A 27,238-nucleotide genomic window follows, 5' to 3' on the forward strand; every position below is an offset into this window, starting at 1 on the left:
TGTACTATATGTTCCCAGGTATTTCATACTGAATAGAAGTCACTCCGTGCTCAAACAGTGACCATAAAATTGTGGCACAGTCGCATAAAAGGACAAAAACATGCGTCTATTGATTAAAAAAAAAATAATTAAAAAAGATAAAATAAAATAAAACAAAAGAAAATAAAATAACAATAGATGAAAAGATCCAAAGATGGTCCGAAATGGCTGTCCACGGCGTATATCGAAAAGACTTGCAGAGCCCACATGTCGACCAAAAATTGTCGCACTTTTGGCTTACCAACAGGTCGATATTTGCCGAAACGGAGGGTACCATTTTCGCCATACAAGATGGTGTAAATCCAACAAGAAATTACATTAAATATGTAATGCGAGACCTAAATGCCGCTGCAGTCAGATGTCGAAGTTGCAATAGTCGGAGTGAGGTATTAGACCACGTGCTAGCGGGATGCACCACACTGGCAAACTCTAAGTACCTGAAGCGACACAATGACATCGTGAAAATAATCCATCTAAAACTGACGCAGATGTACAACTCCAATCAAAGCAAAATACCGTACTTCATATACACCCCAGAACCTGTTCAAGAAGACTCCAACTACCTTCTATATTATGACCGAACAATTTTAACAAATGCCACAAGAGACCACAATAGGCCAGATATTTTCCTGATTGATAAATCTCAAACGACTCGATATATAGTTGATATTGCTGTTCCTCTAAACAAAAAATATGCAAAAAACATATGCAGAAAAAATATCCAAATATTCTGACTTAGGCATTGATGTCAAACGCCAGTGGAAGCTAAGGAAGGTGCACATACTACCAATTATCATCTGAGCCCACGGACTAGTGCATAAAAACTTAGCAGACAACGTGAAAACTCTTCGACTCCCAGAATATTTAATTTTCGACATGCAGAAAGCAGCTTTACTCAATTCTTGTCATAAAGTCCGAAACTTTTTACAGTAAAGGTTTTTCTTGTTTGTAAATTTGTTAACTATTTTATATAATATTTATATACAATACATATATTTAATTGTAATCTTTGTACCTGTTATAAATTATTGGATGCACTCCAAAATAAAATAAAATAAAATAAAATAAAATAAAATAAATAATGCCCGCAAGGGCATCTCTCATTAGAGAGTTGACGGGCATGACAACCCCGCGGCCCCTCGTCACGACCCCGCACGGACATCCCTCACCGAGGGGTGCTGGAAGTAACGACTCCACGGCTCCGAAGTTTCAGCGAAGAAGAAAACATACCGCTAAAATGCCTAACATGCCGGCTGTGTGAATGCATGTCTGAAGGACACAGTTAACCCAGAAGGAAATCTGTAAACCACCTGGCAGAAGGTTTAAAATGCAATTACCCGTTTCGAAAAACGGAGAGCCGCATTATAGAGGAATCTAATGATTGCAGCCGAGCGAGGATATTCGCTCAAGTGTCGGCAGAAGCCACGGCTGCCGGCGAGGGCTCTGCTCATCGGCATCAGATAGCGGAGTCGCCAGTGGTACAACAACAACAACACGAAAACCCCAACACTGCGACAAGTGTTTCTCAAGTTAATCTTGGGACCACAAGAGCAGGCCGTGTTAGACAGCGTATTCAATGGACAACGGAAATGAATGAATATGTCCTGCGCTGCTACTACATTTCCACAAATTGTGAAGAACCGGAGCACATGACGACCTATCGTGAGAGAATGCTAGACCTGTTTCTAAGAAGATATAGACATCTGAATGGGAAGCTAACCGAAAATAGCCTTGCTACAAGAAAAAAAGCAATCTTCCAACACGAATATGTAAGAAAAGAAAAGCAAGAGGAAATTAAAAGTGCAATACGCAACGAGCTACGAGGAGTGGAAGGAAGCGAAGAAGAAATAACACCAGAGATAACCGAGGCACGCAACCCACAGCCTGAAGATTTAGCGGAATTTACCAACGTACAACCTGAACTTAACTTGATCTATGAAAGTATTGAAAGCGATGGTCCAGAAACTAATGAAGAACGGGAGGTGAAAGATATTTTCCTTAATTATCTGGCGAATTATGAAGGTATGGATCCTTTGCTAAGACCAAGGATACCCCGATTAGGCGAATCGGAAAAATTAAACGAAGTGGTTAAAACACTTAACTCGAAAATTCTGCCAGCATATGTCGCCAATAGCACCAACTTGGAATATGTTAACACTCTCTTTTATGTTTCCGCTCTTACTACTGTACGATTACTGGGGAAGCACCCAAAGGTACAGACATTTAAAAATAAAACAACGCAAAAAACGCCAGTAGTCCCCAGGTGGCAAAGAAGACTCGAAACACGAATTGCCGGTCTAAGAGAATCTATAGGGAGGCTTACTTCATTTAAAAATGGGGCTAAATCTAAAAGGTTGTTAAGGCATGTATCTAGTATCATCGCGCCGCTTAAGCCTCAGACTGTGGGTCTTGACCAATTATCAGAGATAATTGATAGGAAAGTACAGCAACTCGCCGCTTACTCAAAGCGATTAAGAAGATACCTCAAAAGTAATCAGAGGCGGAAGGAAAACCAGCTTTTCCACAAAAATCAAAAAAGCTTTTATAGAAATCTGCAACAAAACAGCAATGCAGAATCTCAGATATTATATCCACAACAACAAGAGTTAGAGCAGTTTTGGGAGAAAATATGGGCACAAGCAAAACTCTTCAATGCTGATGCGAATTGGTTAGCCAAAGAAAAAGAAAAAGCGGATAACGTTGCACCAATGCACTTCTACGACATAACAGCAGAAGAAATAAAGAATAATATATGTACTTCAGCTAACTGGAAATCCCCTGGCCTAGACCAGCTACACAACATATGGCTTAAAAAGCTCTCAGTAATGCAGATAATGGCTTTACCCCGCTAAGTCTGATGGAGCAGAATATCCCAGTACCTGAGGGGGTTAAATCCCCAGCAGAAATGATCTTGCCCCCCGTGAATATGTCATGAGACATACCAATATAGCAAAGATCCTCCACCAACAACTTGCGATCAAACACGGTCTCTTACAAGCAGAAGTCTTGTATTTTAAATATGAACCAAAGGCAATAATCGAAAATGCAAATTTTAAACTGTACTGGGACAGATTTATATCCACAGATCAAACAGCAGCTGCCAACAAACCTGACATTATCTTGTTCGACAAGACAAATAAAACGATCGAAGTAATCGATATAGCGGTGCCCCTTAATCGCAACATCCAAAGCACATACTCCACCAAAGTATCGAAGTATGCAGCTCTGGCCATAGAACTTAAACGGATGTACAAAGCGAGGGAAGTGAATATAATACCAATAATTATATCTTCCACTGGATTAGTGCCTAAGCATTTAATAAAAAACTTGAAGAAGTATGACTGCCAACACCTCTTAGAAGACATGCAGAAGTCGACCATACTGGACACATGTGCAATAGTTCGTAGATTTTTAAATATTTAAGCAATAGCAATCGCATGGGCGTAGAACTTGGACTACGCTCCACCAGAGCACAATCCCTTGAAAATTTTATCCGGGATGTGTAATCTCCGGCAATAGCCGAGATGGATTAAGATCAAAAAAAAAAAAAAAAAAAAAAATAAACTAAAATAAAATAAAATAAAAAATAAAAAACAATAATAAATAAATAAAAAAAAGTATTAATAGGACTATGAATAAGTTCGTGCGGTTTTTTTTCGAAATTTGAAACTTTATTGACGTAAAATGGTTACAAATTTAATATTCAAAATATTGTCCATCGCTTACTACTACTTTTTCCCATCTTTCTGGCAATTCACGGATTCCCTTTGTGAAAAATTCGGTCGGTTTTGCCGCAATCCACGAATCGATCCATTTTTTGACTTCATCGTAATTACGGAAGTGCTGGTCAGCCAGGCCATGTTGCATCGATCGGAAGAGATAGTAATCGGATGGCGCAAGGTCTGGACTATACGGCGGGTGGGGTAGGACATCCCATTTGAGCGTTTCTAAGTATGTTTTGACCACTTGTGCAACATGTGGCCGAGCATTGTCATGTTGCAAAATAACTTTGTCGTGTCTATCGGCGTATTGCGGCCGTTTTTCTCGCAGTGCTCGGCTCAAACGCATCAATTGTCGTCGGTAGACATCCCCCGTAATCGTTTCATTCGGTTTCAGTAGCTCATAATACACAACACCCAGCTGGTCCCACCAGATACACAGCATAACCTTCAGGCCATGAATATTCTGCGCCGACGTCGATGTTGAAGCATGGCCAGGGTATCCATACGTTGCCCGACGTTTTGGATTGTCGTAATGGACCCACTTTTCATCGCCAGCCACAATTCGATGCAAAAAACCCTTTCTTTTGTGCCGTTGAAGCAGTTGTTCGCATGCCATAAAACGGCGTTCAACGTCTCTTGGCTTCAATTCATACGGCACCCAATGGCCTACCTTTCGGATCATTCCCATGGCTTTTAAACGTTTGGAAATGGTTGATTGATCAACTCCCAAAGTTTTTGCAACCTCTTCTTGCGTTTGAGCCGGATCTTGATCGAGCAATTCCTCCAATTCGGTATCCATGAACTTTGGCGGCGCACCCTCGCGTTCTTCGTCTTCCAAGCCAAAATCACCACTTTTAAAGCGTGCAAACCACTTCTGGCACGTTCGCTCAGATAGAGCATGCTCACCATAAACTTCCACCAAGATACGATGACTTTCGGCTGCTTTTTTCTTCATATTAAAATAATGAAGAAGAATTCCCCGCAAAAACACATTATTTGGCACGAAATTCGACATTTTCAAGTGTGGTAAAAATATTGTTGTTTACGCTTCAAATAAAAAACTTATACTGACGTTTGTGCCTTACGACAGTAGCTCTCCAATGAATGTTTGGAAATGTGGATCGATGGAATAATAATCAAGTTACGCCATCTGTTGTAAAACCGCACGAACTTATTGATAGTCCTATTATTATTCTCCAGCAGTGTTGAAAATTTACGGATCCTAACCTATTCTCTAAATCATTTTAATAAGTTTAAAAAAGTAACATTTTCTCTATACTCCGCAATAAAATACTTACTTATTTAGGACCGTTCGAGCACCCATGTTTCTACTTTTATGCTGAGATACTATATATTCCAATGTAATCAAATATATGTATCCATGCAACTACGCCCAGCAATTAAATTAGCCCTAACTCATCTAAGGTAAACCTACACAAATGAGGTGTTGGAAGCTTCTGTAAGAAATTGGAATTAGTCTGAATGCAATACATTTCTATATAACCTGAGCAGATAATACCTTTAGGCTGGCAGTCAAATATGTCTAATTAATCGCAAATAAATTAAGAGAATAAGTTTATATCTCTTGTGGGAGTAAATACACAGTTTATCTACAAATTAATGAAAAATCATGCCATATAAATTCACAAACAGCTTTGTAACATAGGCACTGCGGTGCCTCTAGGCAGCCACAATTAGGTATACAAATGCGAACAAGGCAAATGTCAATGCCTCGCCTCCAATGTAACTGAAAAGCACATATACACAGCCATAAAACACGTACGTAAATACTTATTTTTGGCTTGTAGTCGGATACTTACTTATCCACACAAGCATACATCTCATTATTTGCAAATATCCTGTGGCTATCTCCAGGTATAATTTGTCAAACGCACGGCAGGACACAAATATATCTTGTAGTACATCACTGCGAAGTGGGAATTTCTCAAAATAAGACATAATACTCGTATTATATTAACTTGAAGGTTAAGCGATACGCAGGAAAACAGCAACAATGGCGATACAATACAGCGTAATAAGGCAGCTATTAACGGACAGCGAAATTGTACATTTATTGTGTGGCATTATTTTTCAGACATTCTTCTCATTACTGAAATTCATTTCGGCCAAATTTTCTTCGCACTTAGTTTTTCTATCTAATTTATTTCAATCAGTGTTAATGCTATCTGAAATGGCTATGGATTAAGAAAAAATGTTTAGTAGAGGTCTGTTGTCGTTGCATTTACATACTTGTTTGCCTAAGCAGTTTTTTGATGGCGCAACCATTTGGAAATGTATTATAAGGGGCTCCAGTGGTCTACAACGCGAAAATTTGGGTGTTTTCAGGAATTTTTTTATAATAAAAAAATAAAAAACGATATTTAAATTTTTTAGGTTTTTTATTTAACTTCTTTTAAATACAAAAAAAAAAAAAATATGTATTATAATAATTTAAAAAAATGGCGCTGAAGTTGACCCTCCCGAAAAATTGAACCTGTAAGATGTTGGACATTTTGACTCTTCTATTTATCTGAAGCACAAAGACCAAAAAAATTATTAATCAGTATGACTGTAGCTATGCCCCGTACTAGAATAAAAAAAACAAAACAATTTGACAAAATGGCCCGGTTTTGAATTTGACACTCTAAACATCGGGGGTTTTTTCAATTTTAAAATAAAAAAATACGAAATAATTGAAATAATAATATGATTCTAGAACGGGTGATAGTCATTGATGTTGTGAACGACATATTAAAATTTCAGACAATTTCGCTTTTTTTTTACACACCAGGCCGACAAAAGTCGTTTCGAGATAAATGAGTTTAAAGTTTTAGGTACAGGAGCGCGCGGACCAGTTTCTTCAGTTAATGGGCTGTAGAAGCTTTAATATTGGAAATTTCCGCATGAAAATTTTACACTATATTCTTGAGATACTATAATCTCGAAATTCCGATAAACAAAAAAAAAAATCGGCCGGGGTTCTCCAGTATAGTCTTCAGTGCCACTTTCTTTAGCTCGGCCTCAACACATTTCCATTGGGCCTTGGGGATCATTCCTTCGGAATGGTTTTCATTCAGAACTCCTATAATAATGCGGTCTTTTGTAACCTTCGCAAAGGATTTTCTAGGCGTCACGCCAATGGTTTTGCGCCTTTTTGTTTTTGGCCTATTTTCCTCCAAGGACCGTTGTCGTTTTGGAGCAGATTTTGTTGGTTTGAAATCGGGGTTGAAGTCAGGAATAATTGTTTTCGCTCTTTCAATCGCTTTCTTCAACTCCTGTGTGAGTTCGTTTTGTTTAGGCTGGGTTTCGTACACCCTCCTTAGGAGTCTTGCAGCGTTTTTGCGATCCTGGTAGCTCGCATTCGCTGGGTCTACCACCTTCACATAGTAGTAGCAGCGCTTCCGGTCGGGACCGTTTTTGGGGGTTGAATCACAGTTGACTGCCGGGATAGTGCACTTCAGCTTGTGCTTGACCATGTGTCCAGTACTGTTGTTTGTACAGTTATTGGCCTGGCTTTCGCTCCGGCTGTCACTTGTTTGGAACGACTTATTAAGCCGCTATTTGTACAGGGTGGGCCATATAGCGTTTGCTTTTTGAACCACCTATTTTTTTGAGAATGGTAACATAAATGACATGTCAAATGTGTTCATAATTTTCCTTAAGGATTGACATTTATGAAATGGGACGCTATACGCTTGAACAAAATTGGGAAATATTGAAAACCTATTTCCAAAGTGGTGAGTCTTATTCTTCTTTTCTGATTTTCACATCGGTGGCTACGTCAATAAACAAAATTGTCGGATTTGGTGCTCAGAAAATCCACACGTTACTGTAGAGAAGCAAATGCATCCACAACGAGTTACTGTTTGGTGCGGTTTTTGGTTTGGCGGCATCATCGGGCCATTTTTTTTTTTCAAAAATGAGCGAGGAGCCGCGGTTACAGTAAATGGCGAGCGTTACCGTGAGATGCTCAACGAGTTGTTTCCAAAAAATGAAGAGGATGACATGGACGACATTTGGTTTCGCCAGGACGGTGCAACTTATCCCACTGCCCAAGGTTGCACTCGAACTTTTGACTACCGTTTTTGAAAACCAAATAATAAGCCGAAATTCCGATATCAATTGCCTCGGAGCTGTGATTTAAGCCCGTTGGACTATGTTTTGTGGGGAGCCATTAAGGACAAATGCTATGCTAATGCAGAGACGATTGATGCTTTAAAACACGAAATCGAAGTTGCTATTCATGAAATTGGAGCCCAAACAATCGAAAATGTGCTTAAAAATTGGGTTGATTGAATGGCCTACCGTAAGGTCAGTCGTGGCAGTCATTTGAACGATATTACAATATTTTTCATTCATAAATGACAATATTCAGTCTTCAAAATAAAAATAAAAGTTTGAAAAAATATTGATTAGTTTTTTTTTATAGCCGATTCAAAAGGCAAATTTGACATGGCCCACCCTATATTTTTCCTTCAGCCCGGTGCGACAGTTGTTCGTATTGTGGAACTGGTCTCCTGTCGGTCTGTTAGGAGGAGAACCGATCTACTTTTTTTATTTTTATTATTTGGACTTAACATTTTTGGACCACTTTTGAAAAAAAAAATCGCGGAATAAAATGTTAAAAAAAAGATGAGTTTTGGGGCGAATTTTCCTACTATTTTTGCTTCGAAAAAATTATATTTAGGAAAAATTTTCGAATTGTAAATAGAAAGTATTTAATATCATAAAGAAGATGTGTGCAAAATTTCAGGGAAATCGGTCAATAAATTTTCGAGTTATCGTGTCCGCCAATTCGCAAAAAAAAAAAAAATATATATATATATACCTATATGTATATATAATTGGCGCGTACACCCTTTTTGGGTGTTTGGCCGAGCTCCTCCTCCTATTTGTGGTGTGCGTTTTGATGTTGTTCCACAAATGGAGGGACCTACAGTTTTAAGCCGACTCCGAACGGCAGATATTTTTATGAGGAGCTTTTTCATGGCAGAAATACACTCGGAGGTTTGCCATTGCCTGCCGAGGGGCGACCGCTATTAGAAAAATGCTTTTCTTAATTTTGGTGTTTCACGGAGATTCGAACCAACGTTATCTCTGTGAATTCCGAATGGTAATCACCCACCAACCCATTCGGCACCGGTGGAATGAGAAAAACGCGTCTAAAGTTTGAATACATGAAAATTCCTCTCCCAGCGCTCGAACGCAAAGAATAGAGTCATCACGGTTGACGATCTATAATATAAGAAATACTTAAATTTGCGTTCTAAAATTTTTTTGACATATTCTTAAAGGATTATATTAACATTTTATGAACAAAAAATTTTTTTTTTTCGAAATTTTACAGGTATCCGTCCTCTTAAAAAAATAGGGAATTTTTTCTCCAAAAAAGTATTTGAAAAAGTAGATAGTATTTTACCCTAAAAAAGGTAATTCTTCTTCTTCTTAATTGGCGCGACAACAACTTACGCGGGCTTGTCAAAGTCTAAAAAACCACGCCAGTCGTTTCTTTCTCGTGCTTACCGGCGCCAGTTGGGCCCACGCTAAGTTCTTCTCCATATTATCTCTCTAACCCATAGGAGGTCTTTCTTTTTTTCTGCCACCACCAGCTGGTACCGCATCGAATACTTTCAGAGTCGGGACGCTTGTATCCATTCGGAAGACATGACCCATCCAGCGAAACCGCTAGATCTTTATTCGCTGCGCTATGTCTATGTCGTCGTAAAACTCACACAGCGCATCGTTCCATCGCCTACGATACTCACCATGCAAAGGTCCAAAAATCTTCCACTAAATCTTTCTCTCAAATACTCTAAGAAACGCCGCTAAGATCCAATCAGGATCTTATACGCGATATTTAGAAGGCGAATCCCGCGGATATTGGCACAGATTGCAGTATCACATTTCTTGTAGATTGGACAGAGCACACTTAAATTCCAATCGGCAGGTATGCTTTCATCCGACTATATTTTGCGTTGGAGCTGATGTATGCACCTTACCAGTTTCTCGCCGCCATGTATGAATGGCTCAGCCGGAGTACGTCGGGGCTCGCGGCTTTGTTGTTCCTTAGCTGCGTTATCGCTATTCTCACCAAGTCAAGGTCGGGTAGCGGAACGACAATTCCGTCGTCAACGTTTGGGGTATCGCGATCTTCACGTTCTCTGTAACATACACAGTTGTGACTATTTTTAACTGGTTGAAGAAATATTCCCTATATAATTCAAGCACGCTCTGAATGTTTGCCACCAAATCGCCGTCTCTCCTCTTACAGGAACTCACCCCGATATTGAAACAGTTTGTAATACACCGAACTTTCTTGTAGAATTTTCGAGCGTTGTTCCTGTTGGACAATATTTCATGCTCCTCGAACTTCGTATTTCGGCCTTTCATTTCCTCATTCTGATAATAGATCTCTCTTCCTTTTTAAGCTCCTGGTAGCGATCCCATATTGCTTCCGTTGCATCAACCAGCCAGTCAGCGGAAGCTTTCTATTAATGGACCGGACATTCCAAGTGCATGCCCTCAAATCATAATCCTTAGTTGGTTTGCAGGGGTCGTCATGAGAGTTAGCAATTATCATCCAAGGCTTTGTGTAGTTTTCCATTGGGGGAGTTTTTAACGGGGCGAGTCCCAAACCTCGCGCATAACCAGATATCCTGTGTTGATTCGCCATCTCACATTAGCTCATTCCCAAACGGATGTTCGGAATACTTGGGCAAAGCCCCGAAGTTGTGAGCTGCATGGACCGTATGCAGAAGAATCGTCCTGGCCTTGCGTGTACTTCTACACATGGAACCACCCTTCAAATAAAAGGGAATTTCTTTCCAAAAAAAAAAAAAAAAAATTTTGTTTTACATGTAAAAAACGGAGTCCATGCAGTACTTTCTATCATCAATTACACATTCACAGTATGCCTGATGGGAGGAAGTCTCTCTAAAAGATTTTCTAAGCAGGAAGAGTACATACGTATAGTTCATCTAACTCATAGCTTTGTTAGCTGGGCCATGTCATGCCATAATGGAATTTAATGTTCCAGCTGTGGAAGTAACCTGTTTTATATTTGTGGTGGCCGATGAATATTTTGCGTTGCTTTCTATGCTTCACGCAGCCTAATTGGGGAATTACTTGCCTTCGCAGTGCTAAAAATATTGCTGCTGTCAATGAAGAAAAACAGTGGCGCTGTGGTGGAGATAGTAAAGTTCGCTTATTAAGTTAAGTATTCTTTTTTTATCTTACTTTGTACTTTGCCTGTGCAATAGATTTAAATTATCGATTTGCTTCACGTGTCCTTTGTGGATAACTGTACATGTCTTTTCATATATTGTATTGTACGTTTTTTGCTTTTCATAGAAATATAGTTTGTTGCGCTAATTTACAAAGAATTTACTTGCAAATTCATAACAAAATCACTAATACCTTCAAACTCTTACCCCACCAGATACGTAACCACAAAATAAACAGTTGGGCGCTTAGATTGGCGAAGCAAAATCAGTTTTCACATAAAAACGCGTTTACCCATACAAAAGCAACTAATTGACATTCATTGACCTTGTTAGTGGTTACTGCTTGATTGTTAAGAAAAGTTTTTTCGCTCAATAGCGCATTAACTATGGCCGCAACGTTTGTTTGATGTATTGGATTTGCCTATGCCGCACGTAAATTTGTTTGGTGGGCTATAATTAATAAGTATTTACATATTTATATAATTAATGGTACACGCAAGCGTGGTGCATATGACCTCGACAGGTTTAGACCACGCATTTTAATCAATTTACCTATCGGTCTTACCGGAAACGGAAATGGGACATCCACAGCTTTATTTATGTATTTCAGGAGGTCAAGAAAACGCAATATCGAACTTTGTACTAAAACTGAAGAATAGTGAAATTATATATCGGGTGTTTTTAAGGGCTTACATATGTATGGTATATAAGTGGCTTTTTGGGTGTTTGGCCGAACTTCTCCTCCTATTTGTGGCGTTCGTCCTGTTGTTGTTCCACAAGTAGAGGGGCCTACCGACTACGAACGGCAACTTTTTCGTGACACTCGGATGTTTGCCATTGTCTGCCGAGGGGCGACCGCTATTAGACAACTTTTTCTTCATTTTGGTCTTTCACCGAGATTGGAACCTACGTTCTCTCTGAAATCCGGCACAGTTTAGCCAGTGTGCAGCAAATTTTCTTTCTTCCCATTTCCTAAGGAATTCATTAATGTGGCCTTTTGTGAGTCCACAGAAAGGCTCAGGACCAGTAAGTTGCATATTTGCTCCTTGTTTTGCAAGATCATCAGCCATTTCATTTCCCTCATATTCTTCATGTCCCGGAATCCAGCCTAGTGTTACTATGTTGAGGTTTCCTAACGTGTTGAGAAGGTGTAGGTAATCATTTACCAATTTAGAAGTGATAGTTGTTGATAGAAGGGCTTTTAGAGCCGCTTGGCTATCGGAAAGTATGTAGATGTGAGTACCTCTCATTTTCCTGCTAAGGCATTCTCTCAATGGCATGTACTTCTGCCTCGAATATTGCTGGGTAGAGTCCCACCGGAATGGATTTTTTGAATTTAGGCTCATTGATTCCTGCCACTGTTCTACCATTTTCCGATTTGGACTCATCAGTAAACCATAGCTGAGAGCCAGGTTTGAAAGTGATAGAATTAGATCACCAGTCTGTGCGTTCATTAATTATATATTAGCTTGGAAGTTCCGGAAGAGTATTGGTTTGGGTGATAGTATATCATCCCTATGAAGAATGGGACTTTGTAGGAAATCTTCTAAGATCTTTAAATGTCCTTTCATATCTCCACTTTTAAGTTCTGATATACCTTTTAATCTTAAGGCTCTCGAGCGAGCTTCCCTTTCAGTCAAGATTGGAAGCGGTGGTATGCTCAGGAGCACACCCAATGCATCTGTGAGATATGTTTTCATAGCCCCTGTATTACCAACATATATCAGGCGATGCAGTTTGTTTAATTCGTTTACGGCTTTTCTTTGCTTGACCTTGATCCACCATTCTAAGAATGCATAAGTGACTATGGGTTTCACAACTGTGGTGAATGTCCAGAAGGTCATTCTAGGGTTTAGTCCCCATGTCTTACCAAAAAGCCTTGTGCACTCAAAGAATGCCCTTGTGGCTTTTGAAGTAACTCTCTCAATATGGGAATTCCACGTAAGTGTTTTGTCAAGACTGACGCCAAGATAGTTCGCTTCTGTCGAGAGTTACACAGTTGTTCCATTAAGGGTCGGACATTTGAGATTTATGTTCCTTCTCCTAGTAAACGGTACAAGCGCTGTTTTGGATGGGTTAATGGGAAGCCCTTTTTCCGTGATCCATTTGTTTATTATTGTAAGGGCTTGCTGCATGCGATCTGAAAGTTCATCTATGACTAGAGTCCACAAAAGAGGAGAGAGTACGTCTCCTTGAGGTCAACCTCTTGTGGCTTTAATAAATTTGATCGTTCCTTCTAGTTCGGTGCTGATCGTCCTAGATTTCAGCATGAATATTATCCATCTAGTGATGGGTTCAGGTACCTCCTTTAGATATAGGGCATTATAGATTGCCTCATAGGAAGTGTTATCAAAAGCCCCTGATATATCAATTAATGCACATAGAGCTATCAGTTTTGACCCAATAGCCTTTTCAATAACTGTTACCAGGCTGTGTATTGCAGTCTCAGTGGATTTTCCCTGTTGATAGGCAAATTGAAGCCGATGCAGTGGGAAGTTAGCTAAATTGTTTTCCCTAATATACTGATCAACTATCTTTTGCATTGTTTTAAGGAAAAATGGGCTGAGACTACTTGGTCTGTATGATTTAGGCAATTGTTCGGGGTTTTTCCATACCTTTGGAATAAATACAACCTTAACCTCAGCCCATTTTGTAGATAAATATTGCATCTAATTTGGATAGCCCTAGGCTTCACGGTGGCCGCCGTAGCCGAATGGGTTGGTGCGTGATTACCATTCGGAATTCACAGAGAAAACGTTGGTTCGAATCTAGGTGAAACACCAAAATTAAGAAAAACATTTTTCTAATAGCGATCGCCCCTCGGCTGGCAATGGCAAACCTCCGAGTGTGTTTCTGCCATGAAAAAGCTCCTCATAAAAATGTCTGCCGTTCGGAGTCGGCTTAAAACTGTAGGCCCATCCATTTGTGGAATAACATCAACACGCACATCACAAATAGGAGGAGCAGCTCGGCCAAACACCCAAAAAGGGTGTACGTGCCAATTATATATATATACCTATATATAGGCATCACATTTTCGCAATGAAATGGTATTTAATTTTAATATTTCTTCTTATTTTTATTTTTTTTACATAGTGCATCAACTATAAATACTGAATAAAAGTAAGAAAAAAAGATGGAAACAGCTAAGAAATTTCTTTTTTTTTTTTAAATTTAATACGCCAATACATTCCGCTTTACTCTAAAAATATATCAGCATAAAGAGGAGGAATATATTATATTTGCCAAATGATGATTGTCGTTCTTCTGAAGTTTTTCTTAGCAATAAACACAGAAATACATAGAAAACAGATTTTTTATTCATAACCTCGAAAGCGCTACTTAGGAAAAAATAAATGATACTCATTTTCGTGCTTAGCGATCCAAAATTAGTCCAAAACACACTTTGTTAACACGGTATCTGCATATTTATATTTGCATACCAGCCTTAGCGACTTGTATCAAAAGAGAGAAAATGTCCACACTTCAGATTTGAAGAGTAGATAATAAACTGCAACCTTCCACCACCACAGGTGGCACATAACACCCAAGTGTACTCGGCTAAGATGGCTGAGAGACTGGTGGGTTAGGCATTGTAATTTATGACGGCGAGCAGATTTGTGCTGTTGCGTATACGACCCGGCGTACTGGAAATGTCATTTAGGTTTTTTGCCCGTCGTCAACGTTAGTTCGTTGGCTTGCTTTCTACACATCTTCTCACTTAACTGTTGCTCAATCAATATCCTCTCTACTAGCATTGGTTTTAGTTAATTTTTTGTTGTTGTTATTTCAGAGTTTGCAGATTTGTTGACGTTGTAATCGTCGAGCCAAAAGTTGAGTGCGTGCTACCGGTCTTACAAGGTAAGCTGTAGATTTTTTGTATTACTGTATTGCCGTAAAGTATTTTGTTGTGAAATTGTAACGATTTACATAAATTAATTTTGAATACCTTCATACACCCGCTGATAGTCGCTGTAAGTGGTTGGTGAATGATTAATAATTTCCCGTAAACAAGTTAGCTTGCTTTTATTTACAGCCTAATGCAGCCTTTGGTGTACCTTGAATTATTAAATGTGTAATCAAAAGCATAACATAGGATTAGGAGATTCTGAGTATTTAGCGACCGTTCATCAAACGATTTTTTTAAAAGGGCTGCTTGTTTGAAATAACTAACTATGGACCTCCGGCCTAAGTGGGCTTCGCTGCATACTCATGCAGAATGGCAACCACCGCCTTGTAGCGTTTATTTAATTTGGTATGAATGTAAATTTTTTGTTAAAGTTTTCGTTGAGCAGCTCTTTTGCGATGATTAGCCCATTTTTTGTTGAACATTTGTCAGTTCATAAAATTTTTTCACAGCCTTAACTGCAAACTTGTCCTTTTGCACATTGCTTGCTGCAGAGAAAACTCTGGCTGAGAGGCGATGCTTCAGTTGCATAATCATCAAAACTTTTAATTAGGTGCAACTAAGTATTTCTATTACGAGTGTGTAGCTGCGCTGGAAATGTCGGTGACGTGCTTAATGAGTTTACCAAGATAAAGGGACGTGGAAAAGGAGTAAGTAAGAAAGTGAAGAAAATAAAGTTGGCATTGCATCAACAAATGCTCAGTTTTTCCGCTGCAAATACTGCATCTCTCAGGTTCGAGTTTCTTTGTTTTAGCAGTGCTTTCTTTTGTTGACTCAGTTACAATTCTATGATGGGTTCTTTAGCAAGTGGAAGGTCTGGAATTTATTAAAATGAGTTTAAATAAGTTGGATAACCATAAAAAGCAGTTGTAAAAATAGAAAAACAACTTAGAAAATATTTTCTTTGATAAAGCTTAATTTTATTTTAAATGAATATATCGTTGATGTTATGGATATTACAAAAATTTGTGGTTTCAACATGATGCTGTAGCATGCCAGTATAGAAACTCCATTCATTTGGTTGGTATTCTGAAAAACCCCGTTTTTAGAAAAACGTTTCAAAACAATATCATTTTCAGTATGAAAAATAGGTACAATTTTTTCGATGACATTTTGCTTTTGCTAATGCCAAAATGTGTTTTTCTTCAATCTAGAAGTCACTACTTTTGAAGAGCAACAGAAATAAATTGAATTTAATATAAGCAAATGTTTTTATGTCTATTCTAAATCTACTTCTAAACCTACCTCCTACCTCATTGGCGGTTATAGATTATCCAAACCGATATTTGACTCTAGATTCGCTTTTTAAGGACATTGAAGGTACTCCATTGCAAAGTCATATTCCGTAGTTGCTTTTACTCGACTCACGCCAGATATCTTTTTGGATCGAATTTCGATTCTTAAAAAATGATGGTAGTTAAGAAATTATCCACAAAACGGCCAAAAGTTATCTAATGAAACGATACACATTCGATATAAATCGCATAATCGCAACTTTCTTCATTTTAGCAAAAAAAGTGCAAAAGCAATTTATTTGATCTAATAGAAATTTACAAATAAAACGACAAATGGCCTATACGAAACTACTGATTATAAGTAATTCTCAAAGTTGAAAAAAAACATGCAATATAAAATATTATTATATTATAAAATATATATAAATTCATTAATTGGTCTTAATCCACATACCAAATTCCGGTACCAAAAAAAAAATTCTTGTTACTATTTGTGGCCAAAAAATGACATGAAAATATGTTGACTTTTTTTAGCCTTGCTTTCCTACAATCGTGCTCCCATTCCCCTGTATCTTTCCAGAATAAAGTTGGAGCAGTGGAAGATTTGGCAAAAATCTTACTGAGTCTTGATATTTCCCAAGTCTTGTCCATACTGCCACAAAAACTCTGTCGGGAGCTGCTTTTGGCTCTCCTTATTTCCTTGTTTTGGAAAGAGATAGTAAGGCTTTATATTCTCTCCAGCATTTAACACAGTCGGCAATTTCGGCCAGCGCAAGAAAACTCCTTAACGTCTCTTTTTTGCTTATCAACGGCCTTGTTTCACCATGGAGGGTTTAGCCTACGTTGGGCTTACGCTTATTGTATGCTAGAACAGTTTTTGATGTAAGAAATCCCACTGCAGCCTCCAAATTTTTATTTCGGCTAGCATCTCCAGATAACAGCTCAAAAGAATTTTATAGCGGACCCAATCTGTATTTTAAGGGTTGTGTGTGTGCGATAATTTGAAATGCACCGCAAAACTTAAGCACCTATGATCGGAAAATGAGGTCTGTTTAAGAACCTTTTACTCATTAATTTGTAGGTTATTGCTGAGAGTAATATCTATTACCTGACCTACGTTATACACTAACATGTATTTAAAAAGGTACTCACCTCTTTCATTGATGTCTGTCCTGCCCCATTGGGGGCGGTGTGAGTTTGTGTTTGCCTGCAATTGTAACTTTTCTAGCTGTTGTCGTGGTGCCTGAACGGCGTGAGCTATATAACACGAGGAAGACAGTTTAGGCTCCTTGCCCTCACCTTCGATGGTAACCATGGAAGGTTAAGGTAGATAGGTTAGATACCTAGGTAGGTACCCCAGCACCTACGTGCCGTTTTGATACCATAATGTGGACCACTACCTGCGAAAAATTTAGGAAAGATAAACTATTTAGGGCCATACAATGCCGTTGATGTAGTGGAGTATAGAAAAGGAATCTAGGCTCGAGAATTTCGTCAGGCCATCCCCAAAGGGCACGCTAAGGAATCTCAAGCACCGAGCCGCTAGAGCCGGATACAGTTTCTTTCTCTGCAGGATCCCCACAGCTTCTGCAATAGGGGTTTTACGGAAGTCCAAGCTTCTCCGCATGAGCTCCGGTCACCCAGTGACAAGTGACCCAGTGACCACTCAACACCGCAATGAATTTGGAAATTGAATTTCGGGGGATTCCCATCACTTTAAGCGTTCTGTTTGTATCGTATTGGGGCCATAGTGTTTTCGAAATAGCACACGATGAGACAGACCTCCATCTGTCCCGCGCTTTTTTTAGAAAGAAATTGTTGTTTCCCTTTAACAACGGACAAAGGGACACCGATGTCTGAAAAGGGGACAGCTGAAACCGGTTCAGTCGACCCTCTCCTGGCAAGCTCATCGGCAATACCATTTCCCTTTATATTTCTGTGCCCAGGAACCCAGATAAGGGAAATGTTTCCTGTACGTTCGAGACGTTTGAGTTCCTCTTACAGAAGTTGACCAGATGAGAGCTGAAATACGGTGACGACAGGGCCTTGATTGCAGCTTGACTTTCGGAAAAAATATTAATATCTCCCTCCAAACAGCGATCCATAAGCAATTTGCATGCTTGCGGGATCGCGAAGACCTCTGTTTGAAAGACGCTACTCGTTTCCGGCAGTTTAAAAGAGACTGAAATATTGGCTGATTTAGAAAAAACCACCGCTTCCACGCCAGACTCCATCTAGGATCCGTCAGTGCATACAGAGGTACCTATATCCGTGCCGACTCTCTCCTGTTTCCAATCTTGCCTGCTCGGAAAGATAGCCCTAGCTCAAAACCCAGTTTGCGGATGGAGAGATCTGTACGAAGTATAGAGAGGAAGGGGAGATCTGTTCTAAGATGCTACCACGTCTTACAGGAAGTTGTCTCCGGAGGCCAATCTCCTTCAACCTAATAGCGCTCTGAGCAGCAATGGGTTTAACTTGAAGTTCCACGGGAAGTAAGAGCGGTAGGATATGTTCTACATGCCCCAGTGATGTCCACATATGCAGTTATCTGCCCTCTCTCCAATTTAGAGGTACTGCAGCCCTTCTGAAGAGCTACCCACCAAACTAGAGAACCATATGTAAAAATTGGAAGAACCACTAAGTTGTACATCCAGAGTGCGACACGTAGCTTGAAACCTCATTTTTTGCCGAACATAGATTTACAGGCATAGAACGATATACTGACCTTCTTAACTCGATTTTGTATGTGCAGCTTCCAGTGGAGCTTTTGGTCAAGTATTACACCAATATAATTGGACAGTGAAAGCAATATTTCGGCTCAAGTATTGGGTTTCAGAAAGCTGTATGCACAATGGGTGCAACAACAATGGAACAAATTCACATTCGAATGCGACTTTCTCAGTAATATTTAGTGCATTTGCGAAAAGCAATAAGTGGATTTTGTGCGTCGATTCGTCACTATGAATGAGACTTGGGTCTATCACCATGATCATAAATCAAAATAACAGGCTAAAAAGTGACATAAACCTGGTTCTTCTGATTAAAAACGTTCGTGTCCAAAAAGGTGTTAGCATCAGTTTTTTGTAATGCAAAAGAAATTTTGTCTGTGTATTACTTGCAAACTGCTAAAAGAATAAATTCTGAATATTATTCTAATCTTTTAAACCAACTGAAGGAAAAAAAAATCATGTAAAAAGACCCAGTTTGCAAAAGAAAAAAATCGTTTTCATCAGGACCGTACCACAAGAGCATTTTGACAATGGCTAAAATCCTTGAATTAAAATTCGAGTTGTTGGAATATCTCCACCATATTCACCAGATCGGGCCCTCAGTAACTTTTATCTGTTTCCAGACCCAACAAAGATCATGTGTGGGAAGCGTTTTTCATCAAATGATGAGGTCTTAGCAGCTGTGGAATCGCCTTTTGTAGCCCTTCCAGTCCCTGTCACTTCAGAAATGGAGTTGGAATCTCGTTGGAAAAAGTGTTTTGATGTTCAGGGAGACTATACTGAATAATAAAGTGTATTTCAAACCAAATAATTGTATTTTTCTTATCGAAGCGCCAAACTTATTGAACAATTTAGTGCTTGTACATAATTTAGCTATTTTTACCTGAAAAAAAAACAAAAAATTCTAAATTTTATATCGACTGAATGGCCACAATATTTATTATTTATTAGGACTTTTAAAATACTTTAATTTAAACATATGTTAGTTATACGGCAGACCACTTCAATGCTGATTTTTAGATCCCAGTATGGAAAAGTAAGAAAAGTGCGGTGTGTAGAAAAATGGTCACATTAAAATAATTTAAATAATGGACGGCCATGAAATTGCTTCAGTTTAATTTGTATTCACCACAAGCGACCAACAGCGGTGGAAGTGAACTAAAAGGATAAATAAATGCAAACAAAAGCTCAAAAAACTCAAGGAGGTCAACAGGCAAGAGTTAGCGCCGCATTAAAGTGCTTAGTTTGGCAGACACGTGTGTGACGCGAAAGGCATATAAGGCGTAGTAGACCAGCCAGAAGTCTCTACATATTGCCCACGTCAGTAATAAATTTTGTTCCTTTTGGTGCACATTGTCAAGAGCGCACAATTGTCGTTTTGGGTCACTAGCTACCTTTTGGTAGCCACTTTTTTTCCTTATTATTTTTCAATTTTCATTTTCCATTCTTACCTTAATTGTGTTCGCATAGGCTTGTGTGCTTAGTCAGCATTTGTTGGCTTTTATTATAGAAGTGCCATTCTTTGCGATGAGCTGCTGTGCGCTACTGTGCTTTTGTCCAGTCGAAGTGAAGTATTTAAAGTAATTAAAAACAAGTTGCTTTGTACACTGTATTTTTGGGAAAATGGGAAGAATATGCAGGCTTTGCTTCAGAAATGGGAAAACAATAATAATAATGCGAAATGAGGAAAAGTCTTCGTGTGAAATTTTAGTGCAGGTAAGACAATGGTCAATGATTCGTTTTACACCTCAATTAATTACAATCTCAAAATACTTTGATAAATTAAATGATTTTATCCTTTTTATTTGAGTACATAAGAGTTAGGGCCAACGTTTGCTTGTTCCTTTAAAATATTTTTCAGTAAGCTTTTCGCTTAATTGTGGAATAACCTTCATTCGAATGCCAGTCAACCAGTCGTAGCCCACATTCTCAACCCAATTTTGCTGCACACTGCCACTCTTGCCGAGTTGACGTGCAAAATACTATGTTTAGGCGGCTGGAGCGTTACTTAATTTTCGACAGCACTCCTCTATAATATCATCCCTCCAAAAGATAAGTTTGATGGTGTTAAATCGCAAACAAATGGCAATAACATAGCATTGGTTGATTGCACGATTATCGGCCTTAATGCGGAAAATATCTATCAATTATCGAATGACTTGTGTTGCACGTAGCACGACCTTGCGCCTCCTCAATCGTGAGAGAATTAGTTGGCATTTTTTCAGTTGATTGCTTGATTGTTGTCGTTTTGCATTTTTGATGAACTCGACTTTCGGCAAATATATCAGAAATCGATTGCCTTTTGTACCAAAGCATTAATAGTATCACAGACAGTAAAAGTAATAACACAGTTAAATAAATATATAAAAAAACTAAAATAAATATAAAAAAATATAATAAAAATTCTGGTGAGATGGTTACGATATCCGAAATATGTCTTAATAGTCAGAAAAGTCAAGAAGCATCTGATTATTTTGAGACTGGTACAGGAGTGAAGCAGGGCGGTTTGTTATCACCACTCTTATTCCCGCTGTACCTGAACGATGTACATAGACATATACATTGTGCAACGAATAACGACCCAGCGGCTACGTTGGCTAGGTCATGTCATCCGAATGGATATAAACGCCCCGGCTCTGAAAGTATTCGATGCCGAACCAGCTGGTGAAAGTAGAGGAAGAAAGCCTCCTCTACGTTGGAAAGATCAGGTGCAGAAAGACTTGGCTTCACTTGGAGTGTCCAACTGGTGCCGATTAGCACGAGAAAGAAATAACTGGTACGCTTTGTTAAACTCGGTTAAAATTGCATAAGTTTTTATCGCGCCAATCAAAAAGAAGAAGAAGAACGACCTACATGATTATTTGGGAAATGGCCCAATGCCTGAAAAGATTAATGTAGGGCTACTGCTGTACGTGGATTATATTGTGCGATCAGCAGATAATTCAAACATCATGCAAGCTATGATATAGACTAGAAAGAATACACCGAATGAAATACAGAAGTTAATCCAAGTTAATCGGAAATTATGATTTTCAGAAAAGGCGGCCGGATATCGCGGTTAGAAAAGTAGTGGTACGCTTGGCGAAGATGTACGGATTGTGATGAAATATCGCTATTTGGGTGTAATGCTTGTACTAAAAATGACATTCGAAAAATATTTGGAAGCCAGAAACAACGCAGCTAAACATTAATTGCACCTGGAAGGACTTTCTAGCTAAATCGTCAGTATCGCTGAAAAATAAATGGAAACTTTTTCAAGCTGTCTGTTGATCCATACAATCGTATGCTGCTCAAGTGCGGTTTTATATATTATCGGATGAAGTCGACAAACAGCAAAGCTGTTTACGTAAATAATAAAAGGGATCCCAAGACCAACCACACTTCACACCAAACTATGCAATTTTGCTGGAAACCACAGCTGGGAAAGACACTTTTTTATATTGGGTCTTTACATAAAATATATTTTCAAAATTTTATATAAGTATAAAGAAAGCTTCTGCATACATTTATTTATTTATTAAAAATTAAATGGGACAGATTTCAGATAAACTTTCGACCGACGCATCAAAGGTGCGTAGTGGCACAACCTTTGCGTACAGTTGCTGATATAATTAAAGGCCAGACACACATACAAATACTTAGGGTTCAACCTACATAAAAGAAGGAATGTGGATGGAAGACATCCCAAGTATCTTCAAAGCACGATGTGGCCTACTTTTGCTAAATGCTAATAAATTCGGAAAATATGCAGCCTCTGCAATCTGAACGAAAGAAAATGCGAAGCATTTTATTGTAAGACATCGTGTACACGCTGACTTTAGAAATATTTTTCAAAAAAAAAAGCAAAATTAACAGAAAATGAAATTATAAGCGCAATCCATCCAACTCGTTATTTCTCAAGGCCAGGCAATAATTTCATAGATATGAGAAAAAACTTAAAATGCATTTGGGTAAAATGAACTTCGAAGTTGAGGTACACTCTGGTAGGCCAATATTCGAAAATGTTAATATAACCATGGGCATCATGGAATCGGACGGACATTTCAGCACTTATTCCATTACGCCAAACAATCTTTTGAATCGAAATGACCCGCGATACTTTGCTGAAACGTAATGCAATCCACCCTGTTTTGAAGCGGTTGGTAACTGATGAAAGGAAATGAATGCTAAACGATAAATGATAAATATACGAGAGCAAGAACCAAAAAGGATCGTGGACAAATCGATGTGAGCTGCCTCAAACAATCGCCAAAGCCCGGACTTATGGCTAATAAGGTTGTCCCGTAAACGGTTTTTGGTGGATTAATAAATAAATTCGTACCTCCATTACTGGTATCAGTGCCCGCGACGAATCAGAAGCGCCGAAAGTTTCGTTGGGAAATTCTGTCGTATCCGTCATATAGTCCTGACCTTTTCAAGCGTTAACTAAATTGACTAGATGACACGAAACTAGTGATGGACTGAAGAAATGCTGCGGCAAATGAGCTGGTTAAGTTTTTGTTTTTTACCAACGGCGAGCGTTTTTTCAATTGTATTGTAAAATTATAAAATTTATGCTTAAATGAGCGAAAGTAATATTTTTAATTTGTTTTTGGACAAAACATACTTAAAAAATTTTTTTTTTTATCATGTTCTTTGAAAAAATATACAAAAAAAAATTGTTTTCCAATTTTTTAAAATTTTTTTGGAAGAAATATACTTAAAAAATAAAATTTTTTTTCAAGTTTCTTGGGAAAAAATACATTAAACATTTTTTTTTTCAATTTGAAAAATTTATTTTGTTGACTTATTCAATGTTGAAAATTATGGTGTAGAGTTTTTTAAGTGAAAACTTTTCGGTCTTGTTAACATAAGAATTTTTGTAATTTTTTGGATCAAATATGCTTTAAATTTTTTTTTTATTTATTTGGACAAAATTTACCTTTCAAACATTTTTTTTGGAAAATTTACTTTGGAAATTTTGCTTTTTTAATTTTTTAAATTTTTTTCTTCAAAATTTGTGAACAACTCGCCATCTCAGAGTTTTCCTTATTTTATTTCTTTCTTATTTGCTCAATAAACGCTGAATGTTTCACAATGGCATTCCCATAACTATTCAAAAACTATGAGGGAGGGTGTTTTTAAAAAAAGACAAAAAAAGTCTCCCAATTTTTTTTTTTTTCATTTTTGTCAAAAAGAGCGAAAGTAACATTTTTATATTTTTGTGGAAAAACATACTGTTAAAACAATTTTTTTTTGTAATGTTCTTGGATACAATGTACTTAAAGAAAAATTTTCCACTTTTTTTTTGAATAAAATATAATTAAAACAAAATTTTGTTTTCAATTTCTTGGATAAAATATACTTTCGAAAATTTATTTTGTTGATTTATTTAATGTTGAAAACTTTGTTGTAGAGTTTTTTTAAGTGAAATTCTTTTGGTTTTTTTAATCTAAATTTTATTTAATTTAATAATTTTCAGATCGACTCAAGGTTGAACATTTTTGTATGGAGTTTTTTTTTCAAGTTAAATTCTTCTTGTTTTTTTCGGTTTTCTTAGCATTAAAATAAAATTTTTTTTTTAATTTTTTGGTTGAAATATGTTTTCGTAAAAATTTTTTTTTAATTTATTTGGGTTAAAAAAATTTTTTTCGTAAAATTAATTTTGTAAAATTTTTTTTTGAAATTTTTTCAATTTTTTTGCTTAAAATTTTTATGGAATTTGTTTTATTTTAATTTATGAACAACTTGGCATCTCAGACTTTTTCTATTTTTTTGTTTTACTTTTATTTCTTCTTTATTTGCTCAGTAATCCCTGAATGTTTCCCAATGGGATTACTATAAGTATTCGGAAAGCTATGTTTAAAAAAAAAACACAAAAAAGGTCTCTCAACTTTCTTTTATTTTCTAAAAGGTTTTTTCAAGGTAAAAAAACAAGAAGAATTTGACTTGAAAAAACTTCATACTAAAATTTTCAACCTTGAGTAGATCTGAAAATTGTTAAATTTGTTTCAAATCTTTCACCATTATGCTCGAACTCACAAATAAACCGACTTTCAGAAAAATTTAAGATTGTATCCAAATTTAGGTATCACTTGAAACAGAATCGCTCAATGTTTAAATGAAAGGGTAACTGCTTATAAATCTGAAGGCTATAACGACCACATCATTTTGCATCAAACAAAAACATTTTCAAAGTCATTTAAACTTAGCTGTGCTTGAGAATATTTTTTAAATATAAGATAATATTGAACACAATTTCCTGTATCGAAAAAAAAAAACAAAAGATATTTTGGTGAGTCGTTTATCAAGTCAAATTTGTAATAGTCGAAAACTCAGCTGTACGAGCCATTGCAGTTACTAAATCATTATTAGCCACATTTTGTAGATATGAACTTGGACGATGCCTATGAAATAATCAATATTGTGTACATTAAGTTCGTTCCGGTCAACAAAGGCAGCCAGGACATTTACATTCTCTACACATAAATATTCTTGTATAAAAAGAAAAGCTGTTCGAAACACTGTTCACATTGATGATTATAGTTTGGAATGTTTATAGCATGAAAGCATTGATGTGACTATGACATTTTAACTACCTTTCAACATGAAACTATTGCATGCGTATTAAAGTCCAAGGGAACTCTTCAACATTTTGTATCTAATTACGCGTGCCCGCAAAAGGACACAAGTGTTGCTATTCACAGGCCTTCAGCTAAAATTAGAAATCAATAAACATGCATATATTACGTTCAAATTATAGTTGTGGCTGTTTTAATTAAATGAACTTGTGCGTGTCGTACAGGCTAGGAATCTGAGAGAGTTTGCCCACCATCTTGAATATGGAAACTAAGAATGAGAGGAAAATTAGCTTGCCTTCACAGGCAATGGACAACAAGCGAATGCTTTACTTCCTGGTGGTTAGAAGCGAAGACAGTCGAGTTTAAAGGACGATTTTGGTCTAAATATGTTGAGGACTGCATGTGCCACAATATTTTTATTTTTTTATTGTATTTATATGCATTCTGTCAAAAAAGTATTGCGAATTGTTCATTTAAAAAGCGCGCGTTACAACTGTCCTCTATAGTGTCGCAGAGTTTGAGGGGATCAATTAACTCGTTTTTATCATTTAATTACATCAGTCAACCACAGGTGAGCACTGCGATTTTCACTATGGGTAGAAATATCGAACAAAGAATTTGTCTTAAATTTTGTGTTTTGAACGGGCAATTCGGTACACGAAAGAATTGCAGAAAGTCTATGGGGAGTGTGCTTTATCAAAAACATGGTACACGGGTCTACGAGTGGTAGAAGGCTTTTGCAGAGGGCCGAGAATTCGTGAAAGATTTTCTCTGCTCTGGTCACCCATCAACGGATGAAAACGTCCACAAAGTCAAAGAAATGGTGCTGGAAAACCATCAAATCATCATTTAAGTTATAGGGAAGTAGTTCGCGACCTTAGCGTGTCTAACGAACCAATTCGCAACATTTTACATCATCAATTGGGCATGAGACGCGTGACTGCCCAACTCGTTCAAAGAGAGTTAAATTTCTTTCAAAAATTCATTGAAAGAATCTGACTGAAGGCATGCAAGCAAGTAAATTCGGACGCAACGTTTATCCAGCGCATCATACCAGATGATGAGGCGTTGGTATATGAGTTTCACATGCAAACCAGTCAACAACCAACAGGCGGCTGAATGGCGCTATCTACATTAGCCAAAACCCGGAAACCCACGTCAAAATCAGTCAAAAGTGAAAGTCATGCCAACCGTTTTCTTTGATTATCGCGGTGCTGTGCACTCTGAATTAATTTCAAATGGTTCTACGGTAGATAAAGAATATTATTTGGAAGTTGTGCGCCGCTTGAGAGAGAATCTGCGTAGCAAACGGCCCAATTCGTGGAAAGAAAACTCATGGATCTTGCACCAAGATAACGCACCGTCTCACAAGGCTCATAATGTGAACACTTTTTTGACCAAAAACTCGACAAGTATCATCGAACAACCAACTTATTCACCAGACTTAGCCTCCTGTGACTTTTTTCTTTTCCCAAAACTTAAATTGCCACTCCGCGGACGCCACTTTGAGTGGATAGAGGCCATTATGGAGAATTCGCTGAAGAAAATTTCTTCAAACGCATTTAAAAGGTGCTTGGATGACTGGACTCGCCAACGATTCATTTGGCGTTAGTGTATTGCTTCGAGCGGAGCCTATTTTGAAGGCGAGAAAATAAAATTTGATGATTAAACAATTTACTTTTTTTAATTTTACTTTTTAGTGAACAATTCCCGGCACTTTTTTGACAGAATGTAAGCTCGATGGGTGTATCTGAATTTTTAGTTTTTGTGTGAGCGAAAGTTATATATTTTATGAAATACTTATAATTAAATTTCGGCGCGCT

General features: G+C 37.7%; 1 protein-coding gene across 1 annotated transcript in view; it reads left to right on the forward strand.

The window, feature by feature from the left end:
• LOC128855631 (cGMP-specific 3',5'-cyclic phosphodiesterase) overlaps positions 1-27,238 on the forward strand; it is a 135,503-nt gene that overhangs the window by 34,408 nt on the left and 73,857 nt on the right. Inside the window, exon 2 of the mRNA XM_054090689.1 lies at positions 14,778-14,845. The gene's annotated coding sequence lies outside the window, so the exon portion shown is untranslated. The remainder of the gene's footprint in view (positions 1-14,777; positions 14,846-27,238) is intronic.

Source organism: Anastrepha ludens, chromosome 2 (genome assembly GCF_028408465.1).
Source record: "Anastrepha ludens isolate Willacy chromosome 2, idAnaLude1.1, whole genome shotgun sequence".
Taxonomy (NCBI): domain Eukaryota; kingdom Metazoa; phylum Arthropoda; class Insecta; order Diptera; family Tephritidae; genus Anastrepha; species Anastrepha ludens.